The following is a 13020-nucleotide window of genomic DNA, read 5'->3' on the forward strand; positions in this document are numbered from 1 at the left end:
AGGATTTAGTTTGTATGGTTTAGTCTGTCCATTTTGAATTTTCCAATTTTTAAGTATCAAAATTTATGCAAATCGATCCGTTTTTTTAATTTTTGTTCGCCATTTAATATTTTCAAATTTTGACTTCAGATTCAGATTCAGCGACCCGAAAAATCCATAAGTGCCAAGATTTATCCAAATTGAGCCTTTTTTGTATTTTACTATTACTCCGTTTAGTAAATTCTACGAAGCCAACATTAGCATCTACTTTCTATGGTTTAGTCTGTCCACATTTAGTAGCGCATAGTACACAGAAAAAAACAGAAAATACACTTTAAATGGATTTCCGACGAAAGTTTCTTTGCAACAAAAATTTACTTCACAGAATAAACTTTACAGAAATATCGGTTAAACTTTCTTTTGTTTTTCCATGACAAATATATGTATTTTGAAAGACGCGAAGTTGGCTGAACAAAACTTTATCGCTTTAAAAAATTTCCTGCAACAAAGTTTATTCTTAGTTTTCCCTGTGCAGCACATACTCTTCCAGTTCTCTCCGTGTGTTACTGTTACATTATTCTCGAGGCAAACTTCTCAGACGTTGAAATTTTAGAAATTTTGAATATTAGTTTCAGTTTATCACCGTCGTTCAGTTTTTTTTTTTGAAAAAAAGAATAACGGTATACGCCATTGAGCAGTTTTAAAAATCACTATTACAGCATTATTGCACAAAAGTCGACTAAGGCCCCACTCGTTCATTGTGCTCCCCCACTACGCTTTGCTTCACCACTTGTAGGTGTCGTCAAAATGAGTTCCGCTAAGAAAAACGACAGAAATTGGAAGATAATGACGTTTCTTCGGAGGAAAGCACTTCCTCTGACACTGATAACAGCTCAGATGAAAATGACACCGACGATGATGATTGATTGATTGTGTAAACAAAGCGACACCGAAGATGATGGGATTTTGAAACAGCAGGCGAACAAAATAATGATTCTTCCGAAGATTAATCGAATATTCCTCTAGCAACACGCTTGGAGAAATTCATAAACGATCTAAAGTGGAATGACGGTGGACTTTTTAGTCCTACCGTTCATTCATTCACTGATAAGACTGTAGGAGTGCAGACATCTGTGAATCTTAACGCAGACATAACTGCTCTGGAAGTATCTGCAGAATTCTTCACTGAAGATATGCTTCAATCAATTTGTGTAGAAACTAATCTATAATATGAAAAGAAATAAAAAATTCTACGTGAAGTCGGTAAATTGAAGCCCCAATCTAGGATCTTGAAATGGAATTCGTTGACAACTAATGAATTGTATACATTCACTGGACTTATAATACTGATGGGATTAGGGAATAAACCACCTTAAGTCATGTATTGGTCGACTAATCCCGTGATAGAGACACCATTTTTCGCAAAGTGTATGTCCCTTTGCAGATTCTAGATCATCTCGCAATGTCTGCACTTCGTAGATGACGATGAAGAGTTAACAGACAAGATTCGAAAGATTCGAATCGTTCTTGAATTCTTAGTAGATCGATTTCATGCAGTTTACCGACCGTTACGGGATATTTCAAGTGACGAAACGCTTTTACGATTCAAAGGAAGACTAAGTTTCAAGCAAGGTAACCTCAACAAATGAGCTCGTTTTGGTATAAAATTATATAAAACTAATGAATCTGTAACGAGATACGTTTACAATTGCACAATTTACACGGAGAAGGATGAGAGTAAGTCCAAAGCAAAGACAGCAATTGTTATATCTGGGGAAACAGCTAAAGAGATGCTTGGTAATCATGCAAAACATGGTCGACGCTTATACATTGATAACTGGTATACCTCTCCATTGCTGTTCAAACAGCTCGTTGATGAAAAAACCAACGCCTACGGGACTGTTATAGAATGAACCGAAAATATTTACCTAAAGTAAATACGACGCAAAACAAAGTTGGCCATATGAAGGTGTTGCATACACCTAAGTTGTGCTTAGTTGTTTAGAAAAATAAGAAAGTCGTAAGCATGCTTACAACTCACATGAACGCCCTGCCATGATGACAACTGGTAAGTTAAACCGACGTACAGGAGAGTATCAACAAAAATCAAATGTGGTAATCTCCTACAACAATAATATGAGCGGAGTAGATTGATCCGATCAAATTTTACAACCCTACGAAGTGCTACTCAAGACTGTGAAATGGTACCACAAGGTGTTTTTCCACCTCTTGGAGATGGCTGTTTTGAATGCGAGCATTGTATACAATTCTTTTCGCCGTGAACTAAAGATGAAAAAGAATCAGCTCGATTTCCGACTCGTGTTAGTTGATGAACTCATCAAGGAACATTGTGACCAAAAAACTACAACTACACGCAAAGCTTCCTCTCGGCCCTCTTCTTACATGAAACGACTAGGACAGCATGGACATACTCTAGGCAAAATAATCGATTCAGCAGGAAAAATTTTAAGACAGCAATGCTTCGTCTGCAAATCAAAGGGGAAACGGACGGACACTACCGTACAATGTACAAAGTACGATAACATAAAACTCTGCCTTGCGTACTTTATAAATTATCACACAAATCGACAAGTGTTTTAAAAATAGCACTCATTTCGGATATCAAAGTTGTCCCTAAAAATTTTTTTCAATTATTTTAGTTAAAAATTCATAATACAAAATAATCATAAAAATATTTGAAAATTAAAATAAAATAAAACATAAAACACAAAAAACTCAAATTAAAAAAAAAATGAAAAAAAGGAATGTTAAATCCTACCGTTGCAGCCTCCAAAAAACCTGCAAGTACCGGGATTTATCCAAATTGAGCCTTTTTTGTATTTTCATCCGCCATATTGGATCTGCCATTTTGAATTTTCTATATTTGACTTCAAATTCGAGTTAAGCGACCCCAAAAATTCGTAAGTACCGAGATTTATCCAAATCTATCCGTTTTTTGTATTTTCGTCCGCCAATATTGGATCCGCCATTTTGAATTTTCGAATTTTTTTACTTCAGATTCGGATTCAGCGACTTCAAAAACCACCGAGCTAGACTTGAATCTAAAATTGGAGTAAGTTAAATAGAAAAAAAAGAAGATTGAAGCATTTTGCGTCAATGCCTCACAGGGCACGGACAATTTTCACGCATCTTGCGTCATGTCATCCCAGATATTTTTAGTTTATTCCGTAAAAACTTGAGCCTATTTGTTGAAAAATAGCCAAACTCTAATTTGTATACACTTGTTTGAATAATGATTAATGCTGGTATATTTTTAAATATCACGGCAAAAGGTTAATTGAAAAGATATTCTTAGTTGATTCCGTAAAAAATAGCATCTATTCGTTGAAAAATGGCCAAACTATGAAATTGCTTACGGAAACTGTTTACATAAATATTCTTATAGATTTTCAAAGTATCATAGTGAAGTGTCATTAAAGAGAAATTCTTAGTATATTTCGTACAAATTTGAGTCGATTCATTCAAAAATAGCTAAGCACTGAATTTTTTATAAAAATCAATCGAAGACTTGCAAAGAATGTTGAATAAACTGAATGCAAGCATGAAGAGCATGGGCCTCAAAATTAACGCAAATAAAACTAAAACCGTGGAGTTCAAAGAAAAGAGTGAGAAAACAATATGCAACATTGTATTAAATGATGAGAGAATTGAACCACTTGATAAGTTCGTATACCTTGGTAGATTATTTACCAGGAATGGGAAGATAGATGAGGAGTTAGATAGACGCTTAAACGAAGGTAAGAAGGTTATTGGTAGAGCAGGACCCCTTATCAGAAGTAAAAATATATCAAATAACGCTAAATTACCAATAAATAATTCTATATTTGTACCGACTGTACTATACGGTAGCGAGACATGGACTTATCAAAAAAAAGATGAGAGTAAAATTAACGCAATTGAAATGAGATTCTTGCGCATAATATGCGGGAAAACTCTGATGGACAAAGTGAATAACGAGATACTTTTCAAAGAATGTGGTACAAAAGAGACGCTAGTAGACAGATGGGAAAAAATCTTTTAAGATGGTTCGGGCATTTTGAAAGAATGCCAAATGAACGACCAAAGAAACAAGTGTATCAAGGTAAAGTAAATGGCCTTAGTTAGAAGAGACATAAGAAGCCATAGAAACACGAGAGCCTGCATGAAAAAATGCATGGACGTAAAAGAAGCCAGAGAAGTATGCCAGGGCAGAAAAGTATGACGGCAAATAGTTAATCAAAAGTGTGTTGCGGAACGAACGTGTTATTTAAATAAATAACACGAGAATTCTGGATCAATCAAAAAATTCTATATCCCTTACTCACATTACTCCTTTCCCCACCGAGTGAGTCACGCCTACCCCGAAAGGGAAATGAAATAATGGTGTAATAATAATAATTGTTTTCTGATCAGGTACTTTCAATTCAGTCCTTTTAAAAATGGGAAAAAAGGGGAATGGATGAAAAAGTGATCCAATTTGAAACTAATCAATTTTAAACCAATATCCAACTGTTAAGGCTTGCTATTTCAAACATTTAAAATAATTTCAAACGCTATTAATTAAAACCTTTATAAGTATAAAGCTTTCATGAGAAATTCTTCAATTTTTATTGTTCTAAATTAAATAGGTGACATTTTTTCTAGTTTTGAATTTCAAATTTAAAGTTTCATTTTGATTAAAATTAAAAATAAGTTATAGCCAAGATCTAAAAAACGGAAAAAGTCCCCTACGTTGTTTATAATATGTAATAAAATGTTAAATTATTATGATTTTTGCTCTGCCTCATATAATTATCATTTTCATCAAAACAGTTTAATTTTCAACCAAATAGTTGAAATTTCAAGCCAAAAAGTCGAAAATTCGAGCAGAAGTTAACTTTTAAACTCAAACTGATGAATTTTCAAGAGAAAGGTGAATTCTCAATGAAACATTTAATATCTGTTATTTCAACAACAAAAAACGAATTTTCAACAAAATATTAAAATTTATAACCGCAGAATTAAATTTTCAAAAAAAAAGTTGAATCGAAGATGAATTTTCAACCTCCAAAGATGAATTCTAACCGAAACAATATAAAATTTATACCAAAATAGATATATTTTAAAAACGAAAAGACAAGTGTTTAATTAAAAATATCAGTTTTCAACCGAAAACAGGAAAGTAACATCTTCATTAGAAAATTAATTTCAAAAAAAGATATGAATTTTTAAACGAAATGATCAATTTTAAACAACAAAATTATTTTTTTATAGAGTAGTTCAACCTTCAAACAATTAGTTAAATTTTCAATAAGAAAAAATCCGCCCGCTTCGCGGGCACATTCTCAAAGCGCGCTTCGCTCGCATAGTTCGCTCGCTGTGATTGTTTAATCATTTTTCCTTTTCTTAAGTAAAGCTGAACACTTTTTTTTTAGTTTGTCATTAAAGAAGGTTCTCAAAGTACCTACGGCCTTGACGATTACATTCTCATTGCGATAATCGTGCTTAACAGATAGGTTATATAGGCTCTAATTTTTTTAAATTTGGGCTAATCAAAAAATTGGGCTAGAATAGTTTTGAAATATATTTGGTATTTAGTGAAAATTTTGAATGAAATTTTTGGATCTAAAAAAAATTAAATTTTTCTATTTTTTACAATTTTTAAAATTTTGAAAAGTATATAGCTTTTATAATTTTCATCAAAATAAAAAAATTTATTTGGATAATTTGCAAGTCTTTTACCTATCTATAAGAAACTTTGACAAAAATTGTTATAATATTAAGAAACAAAAATTTTTTAATTTTGAAAATGCTATAATTTTTTTTATTTTGGGCTAATCGAAAAAATCGGCTAGAAAAGTTTAGAAATATATTTGGTATCTAGTGAAAATTTTGAATGAGATTTTTGGATTTACGAAAAAAATAATTTTTTATATTTTTTGAAAATTTTCAAATTTGTGAAAAGTACATAACTTTTCTAATTTTCATCAAAATAAAAAATTTTATTTAGATAATTTGCAAGTATTTCACCCATCTATAAGAAACTCCCACAAAATTTTTTAAAATTTCAAAAAAAAAATTTCAAAATTTTGAAAATGCGCCCAATTTTTTAATTTTGGTTCGAAATATCTAATTAACGAACTTAGCCTTCATTTTGGGTAACTTCAGAAGTGTATAAAATGCGGACTCGATTGGACAAATCATTCAAAAGTTAGCGTGGCTACAAAATTCAGGTAACCATACATACGGACATAAAGACATACATGCATACAGACATACTGACAGAGAGACACCGATGAAATTTTATGATTTTCGGATTCTGCGAGTGCCGAAACGTAAAGATCCGTTAAAAACCAGAGATGGAAAATTTGGACAATTACATTACATTCTCAGAAATGAGAATGTAAAAATGAATGTTCAATGAATAATGTCATTGTAGATATTGAAACGAAAGATACGTTAATTTTGAACACAAAAAGGGTTGCATTTGACCCAAAATTACAAATTTTAAATACGATAGTTGAATCCTCAACTATTAGAGGATTAATTTTCAATCAAATAATCCCATTTTTTTTGCTAAAATAAAAATAACAATAAAAGACAAACAAAATACTGACGAATGAATTAAAATCCAAAATTTATTACCTTTATCAGTTATCTAATGCACTTTGAGTTGTGCAAGATTTTTTTTCAAAATCTTCGGACTTTTTCTTTATTCTTATGTTTGCCCTGACCTATAGCCACCCTGATTGAAGTTGACGTTTTATAATGCTACTTCCATTTATATCGTTTAGATTATTAATAAAAAGGTTATATCTAGTCGTCCCGAAAAATTGAGGGAGCTGTAAAAAAGGATGGAATAGCCGTTTCGAAATTTCGGGCTTACTAGCCAAACTTTTGTAAAATATTTGACTACTCTTTCTGAATTACGCGAGGGCAGTTCAGAATAAAACGACCTAAATAGTCTGTACTACCCGACTCTCTCCTATAATTTTTCATTTGGCTTGAATTGAATTTTAATTAATTATAGGGATAAAATATCTACAAGCCTTGTCTGAAATATTTAATTATTTTCGGGATGATCTGTCTCTCTGCTCCCATAAACTATGAATTCTACTCCGCGAGATCCTGCATCTATAATTTGAATTCTACATGTAGATAAGGGTGAAATGGGAAGCGAAAGACGTGAGTGAAGCCAAGGGTAGTTTGCATAAGCAATCTAACGATCCGGTGAACAACAGACCTTCGAGAATTATCGCTGGAGTGTCTGGAGACAAAAGAAAAGTCGAAAGGTAAAATGGGAGATGCTGAATGCAAAACTCGGCTGGAGAAAGAAAAGGAAAGAAGAGAGAAAGCTGATGGTCGAGGATGCAGTAGCAGGAATAAAAAACGAAGTGCTACCAATGAAATATTCTGCACCCTTCTCTCGGTTGAAGATTATTCTCTTCGACTCATCAGGAAACAGATTTCCTTTCTGAAGGGTGCCTTTCACAATTCCATCTTGTCAGACGAATGAACGAGCAATATCGTTTCTGCTAAACCCATCTGGGTAATTAGCGGAAAGCAGGGGATTATCCCTATCTCTAAATTTGAACCTAACTGTAGACGCTTGAAAAACTGTTAATCTTGTTAAAACGAAAAGGTCTTTTTTCATTTGGAAAATTCTAAAGGATTTCATTCTTCTTCAAATACTGAAAAAATGGATGGTACCTTTTATGATCTTCGATTTAAAATACTAGACGCGCCTGGTTAAAAAATTTCCAGTTATTTTAATCCAAAATTATGGTTAATATGACTAGAAAATTCTAGTTAGTGAACTCTGGTTCATTTTTTTTTGTTAAAACTGTTCTGGTTAATATTTCTGGTAACAGCAGTGTCGTCATCTTGTATCGTTTTCCAGAAATATGTCTTTTTTCTCATGTCATTTTGCTGGATGTGCCAATTGAAGCTACAGGTAAATATTTCTGGTTAACCTTGCCAAAAACTTCTGATACTTTTAACCAAAATTTATAGTAAGGGCATATTTAACACTTTATACCAGTTGAATTACCCAGAATTCTAGTTGTTTCAACCAGAATTTCTTTTTAGTTTTCTATTGAGTGGCTTTTGAGAATGCGCCATCTGATTTGGTGATTTCTAACCGTTCTATTGGTTTCAATACGCTCTTTTAAGCCCTTTTATTTGGTCTTAATCATTTTTTTGAAAAAATAAACGTTTAACCTCTCCACATAAAGTGCAAAAACAAATTTGATTCTTTTCATAGAAGGGCACTTCTTTTTTAAATTTATTTTGCACTAGAAAGAAAGCTTGGGTACGCTTGTGCAATTGCGACAATGTTTTTAAATGTGTCCTTCTATCAAAGTCAAAAAACTATTTTACTATAATTTTTAAAGGTCAAACTCTTATTTTAATTCAACAAATGCTTATATGATTAATAGAAAAGATGTATAGGGATTTGTAGGGAAGTATAGAGAAGACTACCACTTACAGTAAATAATAATTCACAGTAGATAATTTTAATTAACTAGAAAACTTACAAAAAATATTAATTATGTTTTTAGTATAACATTTCAGCAAGGATAACATACTTTCTGACGAATCTTTGTTGAAGGTTTATTACGTAACAATTAAAAAATATCAGACCTCACAGATTTTATATTTTAATTTGTTTTTAACTCATGTTCATATATAAATATGTTTACTTTTAAATGGTTAATTTTTTTAAAACCTGTAATGAACGATTCTTAATTTTTATGAATATAGATACATATTTGCAATTATTCAATTATTTTAATTTGTTTGGTCTGAAACTTACTTCTCTCAAAATTAGACAATTTTAGGTATTTTAAGTTTGAAAGTTATTTCCTATTAGGGCTTCTCTTAAACTTTAACAACTTCAAAAAATTCAAGAATGAAACAACCTTTGGCGTTGAGACTTTCAATATGAAATTGAAATCTGAAATTGTAGTTCAGGCTTCTGGTACTTTTACACCGTATTAAGTAGGTAATGCGCATTTTGTTGTTGTTGCTACAATGGTTTATTAAGGGGTCCTGATTAAAATTGTAAGCTTTCTAGAAATCACACCAGTGTGTCCCGTAAATATTGTCGAAAAAAGTTCCAAAAATATTATTTGCTCAGACGGATCCGTCCCATTGAAATTTAGAGCCAAATATTTAACACCAAAATTAAACTAGAGGAAATTCTGAAAAATTTGAGGGTAAAAAAAATCTTCTATCTTCGATAGGTGCCGAATTATGGTTCTCCAAAGAACCCGGAGTAACCTTTGTAACCTGTTAATTTTACAAACAAAATTATAAAAGGTAAATTGAAGTAGACGCAGTTTCGAGTAATTAAAGAAAAATACAATGATCTAACGTTAATAGGTCATAATTTATAGCCTCAAAAAGTTGACCGCTTTTGATCTATTTTTCAGAGCAAATTACTCGTGTTCAGTTTTTTTCAATATACTTCACTTATCTGTGAAGCTACATAAGTGACAAAAGAAAAAAATTACATGGCAGAAAATTCTGCGTAAATCTGAAAAAAATATAATCTTGTGGTCTTCATAGATTAAGAGTTACGACTCTTTAAAAAACCATAAGTTCTTGCTATTTTGGGCTATTTATAGACATACAAGTTTTTTAAAAATTGCTCGTTTCGTACACATTCCACAGCAAAATCTCAAAAGAGCAAATTCTAGAGGACTAAACTCTGCGTAAAATAAAAAAATACAATGTTTTAACTCATATATAGGTCACGAGTTATGACCATGAAACTTTGACCTTTTCCATTCGGAAGGCTCTGTATACACTGGAAAATTTACTGCGACTGTATTTGATCATTTTGGTGGCATGTATGCATTTGTAGTTCATTAAAAGTTCACTTTTTCTAGTTTTTTTAACCATCGGTTGTTCAACAATCGTTTAAATATTGCTCTTCATTCTATTAATTGTGTGCATATTTTATGTATTTACTTTGTGAAAATTACTTCTAGAATATCTGTTTTCGAAAATAAATGGTAAAAATACAAATTACCTGATTTTACATTTTTTATTTATTACTGATAAAAAATGCTTTTAAAAGATCAGTTTTATAACGTTGTATTATTTTATGTTCAGAATGCCAAAAATTGAAAGATTATTTACTAAATGAACTCTTTTCCGCACCACCGTGGAGGAGGTAGAGTATTAGGCGCTTTTTTTTAGGTGGTTTCCCCAATTAACCAGTTAATTGGTATACTTTTCAATTAATTTCGACAACAGATATTTTGGAAGTGATTTTCGCAAAGTAAGGCAAACGACCCAATACTCGTGACCTTAGTGCCAGTAATCCTGATGCCAATTTTCCTGCTTTTTATTTAATTTTAATCAATGCATTTTCTATTGGCTATAATAAAACGCTAAAAACAAGTGGGTTTTATCATAAAATATTACTTTTAACATATATTTTTAATAATATATTCAAATTGTAACCAAGTTTCACGATTACTGGGACTTTCAACCTTGAATACATTACATATACACACAAATAATAGAGTGAAGCGTATTATTTAAACAATTCTTGAACAATTGATTGTTTTTCTAAAAAAATAATAAGAAAAAGTGAACTTTTAATGAACTACAAATGCATGCATGCCACCAAAATACTCAAATACGATTGCAGTACATTTTCTAGTACATACAGTGCCTTCCGAATAGAAAGGGTCAAAGTTTCATGATCATAACTCGTGACCTATATGAGCTAAAAAATTGTATTTCCTTTATTTTACGCAGAATTTAGTCCTCTATAATTTCTAATTTTGGGATTTTTTGTGGTATATGAACAAACCGAGCAGTTTCGACAAAACTTTTATGGATATAAATAGAACAAAATAGCAAAAAAATTATGTTTTTTTAGAGTCATAACTCTTGCGCTGCAACTTTCTCTCTTGCATCACTTATGTACTTTCACGGAGAAGTCAAGTATTTTGGAACACGCGTAATTTGCCCTGAAAATTGGGTAAAAAGCGGTCAACTTTGTGAAACTATAACTTAAGACCTATTAGCGTCAGATCATTGTATTTTTTTAGAATTACTCGAAATTGAGTCTAATGCAATTTAATTTTTGACATTTTTTTGTAAAATTAACAGGTTCCAGAGTACAGATATAAGCTTTTTTCGCCTCTTTTTCCAAAAACACCGGGTTCTTTGGAGGACCATAACTCGGCACCTATTGAAGATGGAAGGGTTTTTTTGCCCTACAATTTTTTAGATTTTCCTTTTGTTTGATTTTGGTGTTGAACATTTTGCTCTGAAATGCAATGGGATTGGTCCGTCTACGCAAACACGATTTTTGGAACTTTTTTCCAAAATATCTCTGGGACGCACTTGTGTCATTTCTAGAAAACTTAAAATTTTATTCATAATTCCTTAATCAATTGTTTTAGAAAAAAACGCATGGTAACTACTTAATACAGTAAAAAGACCTTGTTTCGTACGAGATGCCTGGACTATTGTTGATTATTTAAAATTAAAATTATTTGGTTTCGGATGTTTTCTTATATTCGACTTAAAAATTTTCAACTTTTGTGGCTTGTGATTTGAAATAAAAGTATAGACTTTGCACAAGAAAAACTTTTAAACAACGAGAAATGATTAATATAATAATTTAAAATTGTTTAAATAACTGAGATTTCAAATTAAGATGGTTCAATTTGGTAAAATTGGCTACTTTTAAATAAATCCTTTTATTGATCGTTTCAATTTCGAATCATGCCATTTTGAACTTATTTGAAATTGTTTAATTCATAACGTTTCATTCTGAAATATTTTATAGATTTAAAAATGTAAGGCATTTGAAATCGAAATTTTCCATTTTGGAACGCTTCATTGAAATATATAATCATTCTAAGGACTAAATTTGAATTTAAAAACAGACTAATTTATCAAATTCCCGGGTTCTTAGACACAAAAAAAACATACTTGTTATACCCTTCCAGATTTTCCTGGAAAAAGTTACAGGAGCTTCCGACTTGAATTTTTAATTTGAAACGAATATACGTAATTTTAAAATTACAATTTAATCTACAAAAAGTAAAAATAAAAGTACGCAAAGACAAATAAAAGACAAAGCCTTGTTAAGGCCAAAGAAATTACAGCCCATAAAAAGACTAGAAAATGAATCGCAAAACAGGAGTAATAAAAAGTCTCTTAAACAGTGCGCCATCGACTACTTTTGCCTCGTAAAAAAGGTCGTAAGCAATTGCGTCTCCTTAAAAGTTTCAGCTGAACTCTTCATAAATAAAGTTGTAGTCGGTTAAGCAAGTCTTGCAATCTGTTTTTTTTTAAATACTAAAAGGGTCGAGAGTTAGCTACTTGCTAATGAAGATCTAAAGTCTGAAATGTCTACAATACACATTCTATTAAAGTTTTAAAGTTCTGAAAAAATCTTAATAAACTGTGTGGGCAAACCAGGTTCAAACGTTTTCTAACTTTAGAGCTAAGACTAATATATTTTCTTAGCGGAAGTTGCGGATGAACTCAGGATTGAGAAGCATGGTTAGATTTGTAAGATTTGTAAAAGGATAGAAGTGTAATCTGACATTAAGCTTGTAGGCACAAGTTCTAAAACGGGATTAGTCAGCCGAGTTAAATTTTACTACTCATTTTATAAAAATCGATGGTCTGGACAAGAAAAAAAATGCTGTCTCTTAATAATAATTTTTTGAAAATTTATTTCAGGTGAAAAGTAGAGAATGAGGCTTATTACAGGTGTCTTATTACTATAATTTATTAAATACCTTTTTAACTAATAATCATGAACAGCCCTTAGAAAAGGTATTAGATTTGAAAAACTGTAGAGAAATGAAGAACCCCTCAACCACAAATTAAAAACGGACCGCTGTTTAGGAACGAAAGATTAACTCTCGAGCTCTTTATAGTTCTTAGTGTGGACCATTCATGAAATTTAAGTAGAGTAGAATGATGAGTCACAATATTTTTGACATAAAAAAGTTGATAAAAAAAACCCTCATGGGTCAAATAAAACCCCTTCAAAGTTTAATTAGGTCTTTCAATTCATGT

The 13020-nt window shown here is 31.4% G+C and overlaps 1 protein-coding gene across 2 annotated transcripts in view; it reads right to left on the reverse strand.

Moving 5' to 3' along the window:
- Nucleotides 1–13020, reverse strand: part of LOC117179361 (nucleoredoxin-like) — a 99760-nt gene that overhangs the window by 25838 nt on the left and 60902 nt on the right. The window lies entirely within an intron of this gene.

Source organism: Belonocnema kinseyi, chromosome 9, assembly GCF_010883055.1.
Source record: "Belonocnema kinseyi isolate 2016_QV_RU_SX_M_011 chromosome 9, B_treatae_v1, whole genome shotgun sequence".
NCBI classification, from domain to species: Eukaryota; Metazoa; Arthropoda; class Insecta; order Hymenoptera; family Cynipidae; genus Belonocnema; species Belonocnema kinseyi.